General features: G+C 38.8%; 1 protein-coding gene across 15 annotated transcripts in view; it reads left to right on the top strand.

Moving 5' to 3' along the window:
• Positions 1–18779, top strand: part of Pur-alpha (Purine-rich binding protein-alpha) — an 876587-nt gene that overhangs the window by 11244 nt on the left and 846564 nt on the right. For 3 of the 15 annotated variants that reach the window (XR_010859261.2, XR_010859258.2, XR_010859260.2), the window contains exons 2-3: positions 3582–3684; positions 3773–3967. The exons of 9 other annotated variants lie outside the window; for them this stretch is intronic. The gene's annotated coding sequence lies outside the window, so the exon portion shown is untranslated. Of the gene's footprint in view, positions 1–3581; positions 3685–3760; positions 3968–18779 lie in introns of all 15 variants that reach the window. 3 more of the 15 variants (XR_010859259.2, XR_010859264.2, XR_010859262.2) reach the window with 2 other exon arrangements.

The raw sequence follows: 18779 nt of genomic DNA, 5'->3' as shown, positions 1-18779 counted from the left end.
TAGTCATTTATAATTTTCTGGTCCCAATGTATTTTTTTTTTTTTTTTTTTTTTTTTGTTAACAGTGTTACATTTTTCTGCTTTAAAACATACAAACCCTGAATATTCCTGTTCAAATGCTGTAAACAAATTTTTTAGGATAACTGATAAATCCACGTACAGTGGATGGTGAATAACTAATGGAGACTTCGCATTATACTTCCGGTGTTAACCAGCATGCAGCAGAACTAAATGGTCACATTTCATCATTATGAATTCAGGTATAGGAAATGCAGTGTTAGGTTGATACTGTGATGAAGAGAGATGCAGTATGTTTAATGATTCATTACCATTTGTTTATGATGCTGTGTTCATGTGTTGCTCAAAGATTCTCTGCAATCTATGTTGTCATTGTCTGCATCTACTATTGTGTGAAGTCTTCTTGGGTGCTGTGGGTTCTTTGATTGAATGAGTGAGGTATGTTAAAGCGAATCTCTGTAAGGATTAATACTTCATTGTAGTAAGATGGGTGTAATGCTTTAGAGACAACGCCCCTCCCCCCCAACAAAATATTGCTAAATATAGTTGAATGTTACTTTTCTAAGATCTTTATCTCCACTGTTTTATTGCAAGGTCTTATTCAACTGCTTGTAAACCAACAAAATATCATAGGTTTGTTGGGTTGTCCAGGTTATTGTGACCATTCTTCTGGATGGAAATGAAATAAATGTTGTAAGTTTAAGAAAATCTTCATTCATCAAAGTATCCTCTGTTTTCCTCCATGATTTCAATCAATCTTGAGGTAACTTCAAAATTCCTCTTCAAGGGGTTCGAAGGCAGGGAATTTATCTTAATAGAACGTAAACTTATTTTATGTTCATTAGGGGTAACTTCTTGTTTGCAATATTGTATAATTTTATCATCTATGTAGAATTAGCTTCACAGTAATGAATATCGAATATTTAGCTTACTTCATATTTATTTCTTTATTATGGATGCTCTGTTTTTCCCTTTTAGATACCATTCTTTTTCTTTAATGTTGAATTTTAGGGTTCAGTCATTCGTTGTCTGCATTTTTTTTCTTTTTCTTTCCTCTCTACAGGTACTGGGGGGACCCAAACATCTCTAGATAGTATACTTAGCCTTCACTGATTGATTTCAGAGTCTCTGTCAATTCCTGAATTAATTTTTTGCTAGTCGTAGTGTTTACTTGTGAGGCTGAAAGACTTCCATGGCAGTATACATTTGCTAAGCTGATTGTTGGTTTAAAATTTTGCAAAACACTTTTGAATCTTTGACTCACGCATATATACCATGTACTTAAGAAATGCTTGTACACAACTGTGACTCCCTATTCGTAACATAAGAATAGCATTGCATGCCAATAATGAATGTGTATCGTCATGTGGTTGTGACCGAACTTTGTGCTGAATGGGGCAGTTAAATGTTGCCTTGAAGGTTTCAGAATGTCATTTGCTGACTGTATGAATATAGACAGAATACTCTAGACATGTCTGTTAAGAAAGCTTAGAACTTTCTGGTCAACATATATATACATACACACATGTGCGCACGCGCGCGCGCGCACACACACACACACACACACACACACTACAGTGTAAGCAGAGTTGAAGATTTTGGGAGCATTATGATTTTGGCGGTTGATATGTATGTTATTTCAAACTCTGGATCGTGTACTTGATATGGAGCTAAGTTTGGGTTTTTCCTTAATTCTTATAATTACTGGTACATTGATTCTGTGTCAGCAAAATAAAATTTGTTGATGTATTTGATTTCCTACACTATTTGTGGGTTGGATTTTGAGAATAGCATTTCCATCAGCTTTGAATAATTTGCATTTAATTAAGCCAAGTTAGAGATCCTCAGGACATTGAGTCTCTTGATGTTTGTTGTCACATTTACCAGTTATTCTAGAGTGGTGAATAGTCTTAGATTTTCAGCTTTGGGTATTATTCATGAACAAGAACAAAAACGATAAGTACAGTAACTTCGTGGTAATGGCACTTATTAAAGAGTTGTTGGATATCAGAATGAATTAAAATACCTTTTTCAGTTGCCTAGTGATGTGGATAGTAGTAAATGAAAAGTTGGACAGGGTAGGTTCACAAAATTGTTGGATGACATATTGTACATCGATTGTGCTGCCAACTCTTGTGAATGGAAGCCATTTGTCATGTCGGCATGTACATGTATGTCTATATGTATTGAATACATATGAATTTACCTACATTATTTGATTTCCTACACCCAAGTTTGTGAAGTAGGCCTACATTTGTTGTTAATCTTGTGAGGAATAACACTTACATTGTAATAGGGATTTACAGTAGGTTCACAACTTGGGATATTTAAAATCTGGTAGAACTAGATTTACAGTATTTGAAAATGTGTTGCTGGTATTTCTTCTACACATTGTGTGAATTTAATATATTTCCATGCCAGAGACTCTAAATGACCTGCCTTAATTAAATTGTCATAGTTGTTGACGGGAAAGTAACAAGGTGTAGGTTGAAGTTTGGAGAATACTAGAATCAAATTTGAATACTTTATAGTTTCATATAATGTTGACCTTTAGACATACCACTGCAGACAATGAAAAATGTTTTAATTCCTAAAGGATTCTTGTGCACTTAATGCCAATCACTGGGAAGTAGGGCATTGTTCAAATCAGACTTCAACAGCTCAAGGTATCCCTCATTTTCTAAGTGTGAGATATTAGAGCATAATTGTGCTCTTTACTGAAATTCACTGCAATTGACTGAATAATGCACTTCAATTTTAGAATTACATTTGAAGTTTACTTAACATTGCAGCCACAATAACACCTGAGGAACTAGGTTTACTTTTTGAGATGTCCATTCTTATATACCTATTTGTTGAAGGTTCACAGTATATGAGACGATTATTGAAAGATCAAAAATTGAACTGCATCCATGAAATTATGCCTTGCAAACAAAATGTGCACATTAATCTTAATCTGGAAAATGCTTTATGTTATGCAAATTTTAGGACAGCGATGTTTTAGTTTTCTGTCTTTGGTGTTGTCACAGCCTTTTATATTTTTTATGATACTTTTGACTTCTGCAGGTGTCTGGTGATGAATTTTAACTCATATCGAATTTGAATAACTGGCATGAGAGAAGTCTGCAAAGCAGGGCAGTAGATTTTAATATTAATCTTTGGTATTCCCTCTTTATTCCTGTTAATTTCAGGGCAGCTCGTCTGTTTGCGTCATAATGACTGAGTTTAGGCTGACTGCTGCTAGCATAATGCACAAAATAAGCACAAAACAACCAAATAATATTGTATGTTACTCATTCCAAAAGGTCTATTCTCTCAGTGTACTTGTGAAGCAGAGTTGTGGAAGTTAAATATTTTATTCTGTCTTTCACATTATTGTTTAATTTGGGAAACTGGTTGGAAAATTGAAGATAGAACAAGCGACCTCTTGTACAAATGAAGAGCAGAGCAGGTCAAATAATAAATGCAGTGATGGACTGGCGATCTCAGGTCTGGGGTAGAACGAGCATTTCATTCTTGCGCTATGCTGACATGTAATCGTCCTTATTCTTTTTTTTGTGTCAGTCCTGTTCGAAAGCAAGTTCCAGCTAGTTTTGTTAATTGGTGGCCAGTATTTATGAAGCTGTGGAATTGTCAAGAAGATCAACAATTGATCCAGCTCTTTGAGGTAAGTGACAGACTTAGTTCTTCAGGTGCTTATCATTTGCAACTTCTTGTTATATGATATGCTATAATCATTGTAGGATCAATTCCAGGTTACACAAGTAGCAGCTTTATCCATTATGTTAACATGTGGCAGCAAGATGATCCTTGCTTGGATATTGGCGTGCCATTGACATGATTGAAGCCGTTGATATAAATTGCTTTTTGGTCTCTTGTGGATGTTCTCGGCCCTGATTTACAAGCAAGTTTTGCTGAGTACAGTTTGTAAAATGGGAGTCCTTTATCACGTGAGTGGAATATGGTTTGAATAATTAAATATTAATGACAAAGTTTCAAATAAAAGCTAGGATTTATTGATCCTGCATTGAATGAAAAGGGAGAAGAATATATGGTGCAACTAACAGTTGACAGATTCAGCTCAATAAGAACTCTAGTTATATTTAGCTGCAGATCCATAGTCTAGAAATTGTCTTCCATTAATATTTATCTCCCTTTTTACATTTTACGTCTGCTTTACATTTTGAAACACTGTTGAAATATTGATTAGATATTTCTTGTTCTTTTTAGCCATTTTCATAGTAGTCTTATAAGACTACACACATTTAAATTTGTCATTAGGGTATGTACGATCCAGCATCCGGGTATTTACACTTAGATACACAAGTAAATTGTCATGGATAAATACAGTATATAGTGCAAATAAGTATATAAATAGAGAGAGACTGATCCAGCTATGGAGTTAATTTCTACATTATATTAAACATAATAAATACTCCTTTAATGCCAAGTTTTTCATAAGACATACATGTGCATGTAATGGCTAACTAGTGGAAACAGAGATGATTGCTACATTGATACTGACAAGATTCTATCATTGATAAGGTATAATATAATACATTCTTGAAAGAGATTTGATTTCTGTTTCGGTATGGGATGTTGTGTTTAGTGGAAATAAGATTTTGGTAATGAGCTCTTGTAGGTACCACTATGAAATATTTTGTAAAGAACTGCACATTCTTTCATTGATTGTTCCAGATAATGTAAAATATGTAGTAACAGTAACAGAGTTCTAGTTTTAATTTATCACAGGGTTCCTTCAGAGTAATATCTCTTTATGTGGACATTCAGGAATATACTGTTCAGTTTTCCACTCATCTTAAATACCTTTAATGGATTGGAATATATAGGGCTAGAAATACGGGTTACATTTTCTACTAATATTTTTAACCCGAATATTCTCTTTAGTTGAAAAAAGTTCACGGAGCCCTCTTGTTGCAGAGTAGATTTTCACAATTGTGATCTAATAAATGGTATTCAAACCGGAGCACGTAAAAAAATTCGCTGGTGGAGGAAAAAGGGGAGTGGAGTTTATTTTAATACCTGTTGTTTCATAAATTTGTATTAGCCCATAGTCCCTTGTGTTCAGGATTTTTGTTAAAGCTTAAAATGAATATAAATACAGTGGAAGCTAGATATTTCTAATCACCTCAGGTGGTAAAGTTCATTTCGAGTTATCGAAATATTGAGATAAACAGAAATTCTGTTTTTGACCATATTGAATCATTGAGCATAACTTATTGAATTATTGAATCATACATATCTATGGCCTGATAATGGATACATTATTTAACAGTAACTCATATTTTATGGTATAACTTTAATTACAGCACTTTTTAAGACAACATACATCCGTTAACATCTTTGGGGAAAAGTCCCTTTTTTTCATTTTTTTTTACTGCTAAGCTTCTTTTCTTCCACATAGTTATTGCTGTGAAAACACTTTCATTTACATTTGACTTTGTACGTAGGCTTGAAGAATAACCACTGCAATTAACGCCTGGTCTGCTGACTGTACAGGAGAGGGCAGCTCCAATTCTTGCAACTCTTCTTGTTGACCATCATCAAAGTCATCTTCATCTTCTTAGGTAACAGCATTGGCGGTAGTGTAGGATGCTCCGCCCCTATAACGTCAGAGTCCACGTTTATGTAAGCCTCAAAATGAGCTTCACAGTTAACAAACCGCTGGTACTTTTCTCATTCTTCAGGAACGGGTGCGACTTCCTCCACCTCGTGTTCTGCAGCGCCTGAGTCATCTTTCAAAAATCCTGCCTTGTGGAAGCACTTTACAGTTGTTTCCTGCTTCACACCTACCCATGATTTACTCAGGTTTTTTATCGACTGTAGTAGATTGATGTCCAGTAATGACTCCTCGGATTCAGTTCCTCTCAGACTTCTCTGTACAGCCCTCTTCCTATAGTAATGCTTCAGGATTTTAATCACTCATGGTCCATCTGATGTAGTTTGGATATTCAGTTTGGTGGCAAGAAGACTATGTGGACTGCCTTTAACGCGTGAGTGATCACCTTGGATGAGTGCGGCCGTTTCTACAAAAAGGAGGATTTTTCTTCCCTTCACATTGAAACTTCTTGTCAGTACAATGCAGTCAAGATTCATAAATGGAGCTTGTCATCCACAACTTCCATTTACTTTCATTCGTCACTGGTAATGACTTTCAGGCCGGGCTGAATGGCTCAGATGATTGAGGCGCTGGCCTTCTGACCACAACTTGGCAGGTTCGATCCTGGCTCAGTCCGGTGGCATTTGCAGGTGCTCAAATACGTCTGACTCATGTCAGTAGATTTACTGGCAGGTAAAAGAACTCTGCGGGACTAAATTCCAGCACCTCTGCATCTCCGAAAACCATAAAAGTAGTTAGTGGGACGTAAAGCCAATAATATTATTATTAATGACTTCAGACCCGAGAAACAGCGAGGCTTCATTGATTTTCCGATCACTAGAAGTTTTGCATGTAATAAATCTCATTCTTAATCCATATTGAATAATGTATAAATCATACAATTTCAAATTAAAAATAAATCCACCTATTCAATACAAGTTAATGTTGTTATAACTAGGACTTAATCCTTATTATAACTATCATTTGTGGTACATGTTTTGCTCTATTTGCTGGGCATCATCAGCCAATTAACTCACTCCTCACAGTCATTAACCAGGATCCTGGTTATGTTCAAAATACTACATAGTTCCTATTTTATAAAGTATTATGGTTAAAAAGTCCATTTTTAATGTCCTTGTTTGACTATTAGATACTCCAAATATGTAAAAATATGAAAAATCCTAAGATCGCAGCTGAAATTTGTTAAAAGGAAACCGTTAGCGAGTTCTTTAAATTAAAGATTAAAAATTGTTGACAATCTTATCTTCGGCTTAATATGAATGTCCAATGATTAAAACTCTGTTTATTTTTGAGCTTTACAAGAAAGAACTTGAGTAAGTTGTACTTTATGATGATTACTAATGGAAACTCTGGTTAAAAACTTCATCACTTTGTTCCGTATCTTGATATAAAACTTTTGTCTTAACTTCTTGTAATGATGTTAGTTGCTAGTTAGTTTCTGTATCCTACAGCCCCGTGTCGGTAGATTTACTGGCACGTTAAAGAACTCCTGCGGGACTAAATTCCGGCACCTCGGCCTCTCCGAAGACCTTAAAAAAGTAGTTAGTGGGACGTAAAGTAAATAGCATTATTAGTTTCTGTATCTTGTACCGCCCTCCATTCGAGTGTGTCTTGGATTATGATAAGTTTGAAAAGCCAGAAGATGATGTCTAATGTAATAATAATATTATTATTATTATTATTTAGTTGTAGAATCTGGCGTTCTTATTCGAAACCGTTGTTGGCTTAATAAAAGAATGCTGTTATATCTGATTTTTTTTTTTCTTCTTTGATTACTAAGCTTCTAAGCGTCAGTCGATCCAGCACAGTTAACACAACCATTCAACCTCACAAACAATGAAGGGACAATCTAAAACACAATCTGCAAACCAGAAGTAACAACTATATACAACCTGTGACAATAAAGTTCGGTGAATAGTCCTGTACTATCAACATAGATGAACAATGCACGACAGTGACCTTACTGTCCTTCAAAATAGTCCCCTCCCATAACTATGCACTGCTGAGATCGGCGATACATGTCCTGGAAATTTTGCAAGAAGGCTTCCTTTGGGATGGTGTTCAAAACCTTTGTCATGTTTCATTGGATGTCAGGAATATCGTCAAATCTCTTTCCTTTCAAAGCGAGTTTGAGTTGTGGGAATAGGAAGAAGTCTGGAGTCTGAGATCTGGCGAGTTTGGGGGGTGTTCAAGTTGCACCATCCCCATTTTTGCCATGAACTCTTTAACGATATTGGCTGTGTGTGGGCAAGCGTTGTCATGGACAAAGAACAATGAACCTTGTTGTGCGTACTGGGGTCGTACCCTGAGTAGATGTTTCATGAAACGGGTCAAAATTTCAATGTACCGTGCAGCATTCTGCGTCGTTCCCTCAGGCAGACATTCCGTGTGGATAATGCCTTGACTATCGAAAAAGGTTATGAGCATCGTTTTGATGCGTGACTTTTCGGCTCTGTCCTTTTTCCGATGAGGGGATCCCGGAAATGCCATTCCATGCTTTGCCGTTTCGTTTCAGGGTCGTACCTGAGACACCTGGTTTCATCCTCGGTGACAATACAGTTCAAGAAATTTGGTGTCGCATCCGCCGTTTTGACAAAATCCTGTGAAGCCTCTAAACGTGCTTGCTTCCGATCGTCAGTCGAGTGATGTGGCACAAGACAAGAACATGTTTTCCCCCTCCCTAACTTGTGGGTAATGATTTGTCGCACAGATTCACGGTTAATCTGCAGTTCATCCGCTATCATGCGCACAGTTAATTGCCGATCGTTCGTGATTAATGTCCTCATCTTTGCAATGTTTTCTTCACTGACGGCGGTCGCCGGTCTTCCGCTACGAGGTTTGTCAGAAACGCTTTCTCAGCCTCCTCGAGAACGGGCGAACTACTCGTACACACACTTCAAGGACAGTGCTTGATCTTCATAAACACGTACCATCGCATGCATTTCTTTCGATGTCTTGCCAGTCTTAAAACAAAACTGTACATTGTTGTTTTGGACGTTCATGTTCCTGTTTGCAGTTCAGAACCAACTGCACGCACTGTGTCAAACACGTCTTACACGGCACACACACGATGTTCAACTGAACAATGTTGGGAGCAGGTGGTCAAAACCTGCTGCTGCGCAGGTGCAGCGGTGTGTCTCACCAGTGTTGCTGGATTGACCGTTCTTACATCGTTCACCTAACTTTGTCACAGGTTGTATTAACAAACACAACAAGGGGAAGCTATTCCAACTGTGGAGGAAGTGGTGTCTAAGGAGCTAGCTCTTCGAAGGTCGCACACTGCAGTGGAGCTTTTACAAACAAAGATTAAACAACATTAAATGTTAATTTATAGGCACCGTGCAGATAGATCGAAATGCTACTACTAGCGCTACATAGTGGTGCATTCTGAAACAAGGGGTGAGGCGTAATGCGTGAGTCTCGGTTCAACATGTGTGACATTCGAACAAGTTGCGGGTTTAAAGCGATTCAATTCGGGGATCTAAATGAATCATCATGCAATAAAGGAATAAACCTTGTTGTCAGTGGCCACGTGAACGGCATTGAAGATTTAATTTCGAATGGTTTAGGATATATCACAGGAAAAGTCACCCGACAAACGTCTGTCACTTTGCCGCCTTATATCGTGAAACTTGAGGTAGGCAAGGTGTAGTTTGGTCACAATTTATAAAGTTTATTTAATAAGGATTACTTAATGCTTGTTTGCTAAGTTCTACGCATTTTTATTTTATGTTCAGGTTGAACAGAATCGTAATGTCTACCAGCGAATGTTCCTGCCCTGCCAGTGCCAGAGGAACTTGCAAACGCGTAGCTGCGGTAGTGTATTATATAAATAATGAAAGTGTTGTCTCCAAAACAGATTGTCCGCAACAATGGGGAAAACCGAGCCCGAAAACGTCAACAGAAAAATACAGAAAAGGCAAACGCGTAGAAGAACTGTTCGGTGAAAAGACTTTGGAGACATCTCTTCCCCCCCTCGAATTAACTGATGATATTTTAAAACACATCCCTTGCAGTCTTCGTAAAATGCTTTGAGCAGAAGCAAGTACTGAAATCGAACAATCGCGCAGGGCTGTAGTCACCTCATTGATAGACAGGCTAGTGAACGATGTGGAGAGAGAAGAATGTGAGGAAATTGTGACACAGCTATTACATTTACAAGTCTCTAACGACGTGCGCTTGCCAGACAAATACACCTTTCAAACTGTGAGTGACGATTGTTTTTTACCAGCAAAGTGCAGGGTGATACAGATCATATAATTAAAATCTCCCTGGACACTATCTCAATCAGGAAGCCCTCAATGGTTTCAAGAAAGGAAGCTAAGAATATCTACTAGCACTAAAGCACATCGGATCAAAACTAGGCGACATAACTTTGATATTTTAGCTCTCGCTTTTGTAACTGAATCTCCAACTGGCGGAGCTGCTTGAACAATCTTTCTTACGGAAGTGAAATGGAAAATGAAGCAATAGAATGCTATGGAAGTTAATTTGGTGTTCGTGTTATTCGATCCGGGTTAATAATCCAAAAGAAACAACCTTGGATTTATGGATCTCCAGATGGCATAGTTCTCAAAGGAAATGTAGCTGACAGAGTATTAGAAGTTGTGTCCATCTTCCTGTAAAGCTAAACCAATAGTAGATGAGTCAGGAAATGTACGAGAACGTTATCTTTACTTTGACGAGCAAAATTGCACACAGTTAAAGACAAGTCATAATTACATATTACACATAAATGCAAATACTGATGTGATGTACGTAACTGGCTTGGCAAAATGTGATCTATATGTGTATAGTAAAGCACAACAGTTGACAATACCTATTAATCAGGACAATAAGTATTTCGAGGCATGTCTCACTGAAATGACAAAGTACTATTTCAATAATTACTTGCCAAAAATTAGCGGTATTCCTAATAATAATTAAGTATTTATTTGTCAATTCATGCTTGTTGAACATTGAACAGATAAAGATGTAAACAAAAATATATAAAACAAGCTGATGGTAGAACAATTATCAAACTATTCTTCAATTATTGGAGGTTGCAAATTCGTTAACACGCAACACATTCGCACGTGTGGAAAAAGTTATGTTGAAAATTTCTGTAATATATTGTATATTTTGATTCTTTGAATACACCTTTGTACGTGAATTCTAACACTCGCAATATTGTAAGTACTCTCGACTCCCCAGCTGTTAATCTCCCGTCATGTAAGAACGGTGGTGTCACGATTACGACACCGCGGCCAGATAAGTTAGTTTTGATGCCAGAAAATCCTTTATCAGCCATGACCTCATCGCCAGGTTGAAGGAAAGTTAATCAACCACTGTTGGTTGTTATGACTGAGTCGCTAGCTCTTCCACCGTAATATTTAGATTTAAAGGCGATCATACCACTAGGCGTGATTGCAATTAAAACTTTTGCAGTGTAGCAACCCTTGTATTGAGAATAGAAATACACACTCTGATCTACTTGGGGAAGCTATTCAACCCTAAATTCTGTGCAGTCAATAATGACTGGACAATTACCGTAATTTCTCTTAAATGCTGGAGGCATTGTTTCTTGAACACTTTCCTTACTAGGCCAGAATATGAAATATTTCGTACGCAGTGCCAGTTGCATAAACACGGTCATAAAAATACGTGAAATTATTGTCCTGTGAACACCGAATAGTACTCTCAAAGAATAGGACAGTCCGGTTTTCATTTTCAGTAGGAAAATCAATAATCTGGTTTCTTTACATAATTTCGAAACGTTACAGTTTGGTAGTAACGCAAGCAGCAAGGCAAAGACTTTGAAGTTCACACCTGTTAAATCATGCATTTGTGTATTGTTCCTTATGGAACTGTAGCCTTAGAAACTTGGACCCTTGATGTCTTCCGTTCCACATATTTTATCATGTTTCGTAATGTCACCTCCCAGATCAAAATTAGGTGGAATACATGCTTGTGTATTTACGTCGTTTTCATTTATTGAACAAGAAAACATGAAGTCTGAACAATGAAAATCAGATGCATCTGTTCCCACGGATGCGTCCTTGGTAATGTTACTTGGGCAAATTGTACTTGAAAATTTTCCATCTGATTCTTCCTTTTTTAATTGCTTGAGTTATCTGTGAAAGCGCTGTAAGCTGGGTCCCGGCGACACATTCCTCTCCTTGTATTCGTCCAGAAATATTGTCAGAACATAGGCTGGACTTCGTGGGTGTCCAGATCTTCTGTTTCCACTACATATTCTTGAGTAAGTCGTAGGTTGCCAAAGTGATCCATCAGTCCTAAAAATTAAAACCAAAATTTAAGTAAATCGGATCAGTTGAACTTATTGCAAACATGTGCAGTACATATGTGTAAGCCTACTTACTTCGTTCGGTTAACCGCTTGTATCCATCGCCTCCTTCGGTCCATTTCTATCGCTCGTTTTGGAAAACAATAAAATTGTACTTCACTTCCCGTATTTGCGTAAGTATTGGAACATCTGACAACACAACAATTGCGTTTACTTGATCTCCTTTTCTCTGCCATTATCATCAGAGTTAACTACACGCTCAGTCAGAACAGAACAGCTACTGCGAGTCTGGAGTCTGCCTCATGTGGTGTTCTCCGCCCGGCCGCTAGAGCGACACGCACGGTGCCTATAGGCTTCAGGAAAATGTTGACGAATTTCTTCTGAAACTCTGTGCAGAGTGTGTACAAGGAAGGTGTGGTGAATCATTTTTGTATAAAACATCTTGAGGTCTAGCGCAGTTTTTACCATACATGGAGCAGCATCAGGTGTTGTTGGCTGTTACTCGTTTTCAAGCATACATAGCACTCTGTGCCGATAGGCTTGTACTTTTGAGGACTGAACAAGCCAATTCTAGCATGAATCTCGCGTACACACAGATTGCACTCGATGGATTGGGGAGGACGGTGTTGCTTCTGACAGTGTGTGCATAACTGTCGTTTAACCTCTTAATACCTGCTACGCTCCTGTTCAAACAGTTCAACAGCAGTAGAGGTGGTTTGGCACCAAAGTGAGCAATTCTTGGCAAGTATATTTCAGGCTTGAGGGTTGATGTTTGCGACCTTCATGATTTGTTTAAGCTGGTCTTCATAATGTTTCAAAGGGGCACCACGGAGTCTTGTGTGTGAGGGAAGTTCACCGTAGAGGAATTGGCAAGGAGACCTGGTGTCGCTCGTACTCCACACATGCCCAGTCCACTGCAACTGATGGCCAATGATAGAGGTTTCTACACTGTTCATGCATGCATTCCTAAGAACTGCAAGATTGGAGACATGGTTCTCCCATTTGATATTTAAGATTGAACAAAGTTTCTGCTGATGAAAACGTTCAAGTTTCTTGATGTCACGGCAGTACGGGGGGGCCAGGTTTCACATCCATAGAGCAGCGATGTGATGATCATTGCTTTATACACCAGGAGTTTGGTATGAACTGTTAGGTCTTCATTCTTAAAAACCCACTTGGATAGCCAACCAAATGTCAAATGAGCAGCATGGAGTCTCTTTTCCACATACTCTTCTGAGGTACATCGTTTAGACAGGATACTCCCATGAAATTAAGTCATCTACCTGTTCCAGAAGGATGTCTCAGACAGAGATATTGAACTCGGCAAGGCTAGTCCCTGGGCATTTGTGATGAGGCCAAAACAGTCGTATACCGGGTGAGTTGGCCGTGCGGTTAGGGGCGGACGGCTGTGAGCTCGCATCTTGGAGATAGTGGGTTCGAATCCCACTGTCGGCAGCCCTGAAGATTGTTTTCCGTGGTTTCCCATTTTCACACCAGGCAAATACTGGGGCTGTACCTTAATTAAGGCCACGGCCGCTTCCTTTCCATTCCTAGGCCTTCACTGTCCTATAGTCGCCATAAGACCTATCTGTGTTGGTGCGACGTAAAGCAAATACAAAAAAAATCATATGCACTCTAGAAACTATTGATTGACTGTTACAGATCCTCAGGAGTAAAAGCAGGTGATGCTGTGCCATGAACATACTGCAGTTCAATTATTCTTGTCACATGAGTTAAGCAAGTGAACAAAGTCTTGTCAAGTTGAAGAGACTTCCATCAAAACGATATCTTAAATCAGGGCCTCTGAGTGCATGCGCGGCGCAAGGTACAGGAGACGACTTCACTAGATTGACTAGAGTGCAAACCCCCACTTCACTTCCCCTACACCTGTCTCACCCGTTCGGCCTGTCTTCGCCTTCTCCACCTTCCCCGCTGATTCACCCCTCACTGCGAAATGTTTATGTGCAGTCAGCGGTGACACTGGTGTATGGGACAATGTTACCGGTGTTAAAGCACTTTTTCAGTTTGGTTTAAGCAGACAATTTATCTTCTAGCTCTTCTTTTCCTTTATTGTTGCAATGATACCAGTTATGCGTGGAACAAGGGACCAGCTGACAGCAATTCTGAGAGCCTTCTTTACATTACAGTCAGAAATAGGCCTATTCTTACGCAATCTAGTTTTTGTACAAGTCAAAACAGGAAAAAAAAATCTTTCACATAGCATGTGGAACCAAACATAGAAATAATCTTAGCTGCTTCTCGATGCTGCTTGGGAAAATCTTTCTTCGACAAATTCTCATAGAATTTGAGCAAAGCCCTTGTATTGGAAAATAGATCTTTTTGATTAACTTATCACATAATTATTGTCCCACGGATTAAGCATTTGGGTTTATCGTTACGACTGACAAAAAAAATACTGAAGTTCCCAGTTCGATTGAAATGGACTTTTGGAAGTCTTTGCTTTCTTCAAAACTGGTTGCTCGATTATTATGTTGTTGTTTTGCACTTACCTGTTTCACTGATAAACAAGCCGTCTATCACCGAACACTTCGTCGCTCTCAGCACGCTATACCATCCGAGTTGAGCCGAGTCGGACCAATGCACTGTGCACGGAGTCTCTGCACCTTGATTTCCATGCGTGTGATTTTGGACGCTTGAGAGGTCCTGTCTTAAATAAGTGCCAGAGGTGTTGGTACATTATGAATCGTAAAGCATAGCAGCCACGTACAGAGCAAAGAGCATTTGAGCAAGCACACAGACTTGTTCTAGGCCATGTTTGATAGAAAAAGCAGCAGAGATGTTTTTCTGTTGGAGAACCTGTTAGGAATGCTCGAACTAGGCCAAGAAAGTGATTTTTTAAAATTTTTTTTTATTATACAAGTTGCTTTACGTCGCACCGACACATATGTCTTACGGCGACGATGGGATGGGAAACGGTTAGGAGTGGGAAGGAAGTGGCCGTAGCCTTATTTATCGTACAGCCCCAGCATTTGCCTTGTGTGAAAATGGGAAACCACGGAAAACCATCTTCAGGGCTGCCAAAAGTGGGGTTCGAATCCAACAAAGTGTTCAGGGCAATCAAAACGTCTAAACACAGCCCACAGAGCAGGCCTCAGGGCAGAGTCAAAAGACTTTTCCAGATCATAAAACATTAACTAGAGAGGTTGCTTTTGTTCTCTGCATTTTTCTTGGACCGAGCTCGATAGCTGCAGTTGCTTAAGTGCGGCCAGTATCCTGTAATTGGGAGATAGTGGGTTCGAGCCCCACTGTCGGCAGCCCTGAAGATGGTTTTCCTTGGTTTCCCATTTTCACACCAGGCAAATGCCGGGGCTGTACCTTAATTAAGGCCACGGCCGCTTCCTTCCACGTCCTAGGCATTCCCTATCCCATCGTCGCCATAAGACATATCTATGTCGGTGCAATGTAAAGCAAATAGCTTTTTTCTTGGAGTTGCTTGTACAGATCATCATGCAATTGTGCGTCTTGAGGCACGGAAACTACACTGAGACTCGGGGAGAATCTTCTCGGAGACAGCCTGGAGACTGTTAAGTAGAATTCTCGCAAGAAGTTCGCCAGCTATGGCAGCAAGTATTTACTGCGATCACCTTTCTTGAATATGCTGATAATAATAGTAGAATTCCTCACCTGGTGCTTGCCGAGCTTCCCAGACCAAAATGATTAGTATGAAGTAGAGTTGGCTAGTGTATGAATGCTTCGGAACACTGAGCCGGTGCAGTCAGCTGTCTCGATGCCTCGACACATCTACTGTTTTGAAGCAGTCAGATTGCTTTGTGTGTCGTGTCGTGTGAACAGAAACTCAAGTCGTTCCGTATATATCAGCAAAACCTATGTTTCGAAACAGTGACGCTGCTTAATTTATCCCCTTTCCTCAATAGAAACACTCGTGTTACATTGCCCCAAATATGAGCCGACACTCAATATTCTCTTCATATTCCGAATTGCGAGTCATGTTACTAAAGAACAATGTACTCCGCAATGTAAGGTGTTTGTTTTACACAGAAAAAGGACATTATTGTTCTCAAAGCAGGGTCATACTGTTTGTGAAGTGCAAAGGTTTCAAATTTTTTTAAAAGCTTATATTTGAGTAGAACCTCATTAATCCAGACTATTTGAGGCTCTAGATTATCTGAATCAATGAAAATCTGGACTAAACAAAATAACTCATGAATTGAGTCAAAGTACATACTGTATTTAAACACTTCGGTAAAAAGAACATGTACAGTACAGTATTTTAATTTTAAGAAATACAAAGGTTATTTTGTATACAAGATGTAACCCAGTAAGCCTACAGTCTTAGGCCATACAGAATAACTAGTGCAGGACAGAATTAGAACATGGCAATCAAGGTACACCTTCATTGACCTCACTTGACCCGCTTACTGGTTTGTAAGAAATTGCTGATCTTTTGTTGTCTTGCTTTGACATTAATACAATTAAATAATTAACTCACGTAGAATGGTCATAATGTGCAGATATGGTTTCATTGTTGTTGTCTTCAGCCTATTTAATGACAATGTTTAGATGGCCTTTAATTTCATTAAGTTTTGGCTGAGGGTTAATATCGCCTGCTTGATCCTGGTCGTATTCATCCTTCTAAGAGCTTTCTGCATTGATCACGCTTTGAACGATTTCCTCCTTTGTTAAAATGTGATAACCTGGATCATCTTCATCTGCTTCTAGCCACAACTCATTGTCTTCCAGTGTTGCTGAATTTTTAGCATCTTGTTGGAGGGTGTTGTGAAAATCCTTTGTTTCCAATCCAGCCATATCTGGTTCAACCTCTTCACTTATTAAAATTGTCTTCCACGATTTAATCAATGTTGATAGAAATGAAATGGGGTATGGCTTTTAGTGCTGGAAGATCCCAGGATGGGTTCGGCTCGCCAGATGCAGGTCTTTTGATTTGACGCCCGTAGACAACCTGCGCATTGAAATGATGATGAAGGCGACACATACACCCAGCCCCCGTGCCAGTGAAATTAACCAATTTTGGTTCAATTTCCCGACCCCTGTGACCAAAGCCAGCACGCTAACCATTTAGTCATGGTGCTGGACTCGGTCTATTAATAAAGATGCATGAATGTATGTATGAGTTATGTTGTGCTCATTGTTGTCCTACTTCCTTCATGACAACTACTTGAATTAAATGGCTGTCCGGATTAAGCTAAGTCCAGATTAATGAGGTTCTACTGTAGATTTTTAATCTCGATTAGGTCAATTATGTTACTGTACGTATAATACCGACCTTGGACTCCTCTTAGAGTTAATTACTCATTTTATAATAATTCAGATTATTTCATTTAGTCTGTTAACCATTTTTCTAACTAGTGTAGGTTGCTTGTTAATATATGTAAAATTCAGATTTTGGACTCTCTTTAGATTTCACTACTCATTCTTTAATTATTCAAATAAGTTCACTTACTTAGGCTACTATTTTACAAGCCATACTTTGGTAACTTGATTTGGTTAAGTTTGTTGTTGTGCATAGATTACATGTTTTGAACTCTTCTTAAATCTCATTAATCATTTTATAATTATTCAGATTTGTTACTGTTTTTAGTGTGTTTTTAACAGTAAAACTGATTCCTTTTATCACTGTAAGCGCTTTGTGAAGAAGCATACTCAGTTTATTGCTATAGACCGGTACTATTATACTGTGCATCTATTTATAATACTGCACTTACATTTGCTATTTAAATATTTCATGAACCTCATATTTTATTGTCAGAACGTCAAGCAGTGTATTCAGTGAATTGAGCTTAGCTATGAAGCGTGGTTCATGTTTCAGCATGCCATCACTAAACAATGCTTCTCTTGCAGTCGAGACAGAAGTGCACCTGTTTCAGCACATTGCTTCACCATGCCATCGTGAAACACAGTCCAGGAACTGAGTATAGGAATGATGTTTCTTTTGCAGTCTGAGACAGAAGTGTGCTGTATGTAGACACTCTGCTTCAGAGCAATTTGCTGTGCCATATTGAATATTTTAAAACAGTCAGCAATGTCACTTCGCCCATCTGTAGTGTGAACAGTTTGTCTTTAAGGATAAGCCTACCTCTTGAATCAGCTCCAGTAGAATGTTGTCAGGCCCAGATGCCTTTCTGAATTTGTTAAGAGCCTCACAGAATTTCTGGTATGGTGGTGGCATTGCTATCCATGGCTGCAGGGGCCATTGTGATCTTACAGGAAGTCCTCAGCTGTAGTAGAATTGCAATTTGAAAGGGTGGTGAAATGTTACTCGCAATGCTGAAGGATGTCCTTGCTATCAGTAAAGGTGGTAGCAAATTTCTGCCTTGTTGTCCTCTAACCAGTCTTAACCCTTCTTTCCTTCAAAACCAATAGATTCTTTAGTTGACTCAGGGAGAACTGTTCAAATTGTTGACCATTCTTGTTCCATGTTATTTGTGGTCTTAGGATTGGATGCTAGCTGCTCTAAGTTCGCACTAGAACTGTGTAGCAATGGATGTGTTTGAAGATTTACTGATGTCAAACTTCCTTCTGGACAAACTTTGAGCGATGCAGGGGCAATTTATAGTGCAAAAAGAGATTCTGAGTGGCAGATCAGAAGTTTGTGATCTGTCCAGTAGTCATCAATATTTCTTGTGGTCTTGGTGATCAGAATGTCTTTATCACATTGCCATAATGTAGTCAAGATGCCAGTGCTTTGAGCTTGGGAGCATCCACATGGTCTTAAAATGTTCAGGTAGCTGGAAGTGAGTATTGGTGACAAACATTTCATGCTCAGCACATAGGCCAAGAAGCAATAACTCTTTGGTGTTGAATTTCACAATTCTCACGCTACATTTTCCCACAG

Source organism: Anabrus simplex, chromosome 2 (genome assembly GCF_040414725.1).
Source record: "Anabrus simplex isolate iqAnaSimp1 chromosome 2, ASM4041472v1, whole genome shotgun sequence".
Lineage (NCBI taxonomy): Eukaryota > Metazoa > Arthropoda > Insecta > Orthoptera > Tettigoniidae > Anabrus > Anabrus simplex.
This window is presented reverse-complemented; position numbering and strand designations above follow the sequence as displayed.